The sequence below is a fragment of the Ursus maritimus genome, unplaced genomic scaffold (genome assembly GCF_017311325.1).
Source record: "Ursus maritimus isolate PB19 unplaced genomic scaffold, ASM1731132v1 scaffold_12, whole genome shotgun sequence".
NCBI lineage: Eukaryota > Metazoa > Chordata > Mammalia > Carnivora > Ursidae > Ursus > Ursus maritimus.
The window spans coordinates 47,533,576-47,536,218 of record NW_024423564.1 but is presented as its reverse complement, the minus strand read 5'-3'; positions in this window follow the sequence as shown (position 1 = coordinate 47,536,218).

Sequence of the window (2,643 nt, the reverse complement as noted above, 5' to 3'; positions counted from 1 at the left end):
TAAGAAAAGACATAATCAAAACCCAGGATAGATATGCCAAATTTAAGAAAACTGGCTGGCTTCTTTAGTGTAATTATCAAACAGAACTTGTAGTTTATGTATAAATTTATGTTTGAGCCATCTGTTTTATAAAATATGACTCCATTGTCACATGTTCAGCAATTAAATCAAAAGTTTTCTTCTGTTGTTAATAACAGAAAGTAATCAAATTTGAAATCATTTGAATTTTCTAATTATCTGCTCTTTTAGAAGCTAAGATAGCATACTTTGGGTGTACTGATACCCTTGACCCTTGACTTTCAATGAATCAATTTAAAATGCCAAGGTTTAGGTAAGTAAAATAAAAAGGATCATGGTACTTTGCTTTCAGCTATGACAGGAAGCTATTGAGCAAGTAGACTGAAATTGCCATCGTGCTGTAAACAACTACAACACTGGACAAAATATGTGAGGCAATTGATTTCAGGCAGTGTAAAACAGTACAGGGCTGGGTTCTTGAAATAAGGTAAAACTTGAGGTAAGTGAGCCCTCTGTTCACCGAGTTCGCAGCCTGGAGGCATTCTCCTGAGAGTGGACACTGGAGATGGACCCAGAGTAGAGCATGGGGAGCCGGAGACTGGACCTTGAGGCTTCTGAAACACTTCTAATATGAATGGCAGAGAACCAAACAAGGTAGCTGTGGAGGGAAGAAGCCCCAGAAGTCAGAAGAGAGTGCCATGCCATTTACTGACAAGGACTGTACTGCAAGACTTCCGATGCCTGGCAGAGAGTAAGAGCTATGGGTCCAAGAGTTGAGGGTTGAAGGAGATACCTGAAGGTTACATTGCTGGGAGACACTGTGGTTCTGGAGTAGACAGGACAGACCTCACTAGGCGAGGCACCTTAGATATTCAGTAAGTAGGGAGGAATAAGAACCAAACACTAGCATAATGGCCATGTCATAGGACTAAAATACAGAACTGAAATAAGTTATCCTCCTAAAAAAAAGAGTAAACCTAAGCTTGATGGGATCAGAAGTATCTGCCAGCAATTTAATTATCTGCCGGAAAAAAAATCCCTATCAATTAAAGGAAGACATCATAATTTAGACTCTTTACAACATATTATCCACCAAATCATCCCCACAAGAATTCTATATGTAGTGATAATATTCCTAAAATAAGAGTGATATAAAGTCATTTTCAGATAAACAAAAGCTGAGGGACCCTGCTTGTAGGGCTGGACTCAGCAAATGAATACTGCAAGAAATGCCGAAGGACATTTTTTTCAGGCTGAAGGAAAATGATACTACGGATAGTCCCCAACTTACGATGGTTTGATTTATGATCATGCAAAAGTAATAACACATTGAGAAGAAACTGTACTTTGAATTTCGAACTTTGACCTTTTCTCAGTGTAGCAATATGCAGTATGATACTTTTATGATGCTGGGCAGCAGCAATGAGATGCAGCTAAAAATCAAGGACGTGATCACGAGGGTAAACAGATATACTTGCAACCATTCTGTTTTTCACTTTCAATACAGTATTCAATACACTTTCAATACAGTATTCAATAAATAACATGAGATAGTCAACATTTTATTATAAAATAGGCTCTGTGTTAGATGATTTTGTCAACTGTAGGTTAATGTAAGTGTTCTGAGCATGTTTTGGTAGGCTAGGCTAAGCTATGATGTTTGGTAGGTTAGTTGTATTAAATGCATTTTGACTTAAGATATTTTCAACTTATGATGGGTTTATCAGGGTATGCTCACAGACATGATATGTGTGTATATATATATATATACACACACACACACGTATATATATTCACATATGCACACACGTATTTTATATGTATGTATATGTATACATATTTACGTACATATGTATGTAATGTTATATGTAATAACATACTTCAAAATACATGATGCAAAATAAAAGGCAGAAATGAAGTCTACAATCATGTTTGGGTATTTTAACACCACTCTCTCAGTAATTGATAGAACAATTATACTAAAATTAAACAACTAAATCTAATTGGTATAGAATATTTCACCCAACAACTACAGGATACACATTTTTTTAAATGCACATGAAACATTTATGAAGATAAATTACCTGCTAGGCCATAAAATATCTCTCATTAATTTGAAAACACTAATTCTTACAGAGGAGTTTCTTTGACCATAAGAGAATTAAATTAATTTAGTAATCAATAAATAAAGATATGTAGGATATCTGCAAAATCTTCAATTATTTGGAAAGTAAACAACACACTTCTACATGAGCCAAGGGTCAAAAGAGCTATGACAAGAGAAATTAGAATACATATCAAACTGAATGATAATGAAAATACAACATTTCAAAATTGGTGGTAGACAGCTAAAGCAGTGGATAGAGGGAAATTTATAAGCTCTGATTGCTTATATTAGCAAAGAAGAAGGTTTAAGTTCAATATTGTAATTTTCTAGCATAAGAGGCTAGAAAAATCCATAAAAATTTAAGTCAAAGTAAGTGGAAATATGAAAAGAAAACTAAGAACAAAAAAAATCAGTGGTATGGAAAACAGACATATTTGAGGAAAATAACAAAGACAAAAGTTGATCCTTTGGTAAAATCAATATAATATGTAAAACCATAGCTATATCACTAAATAACT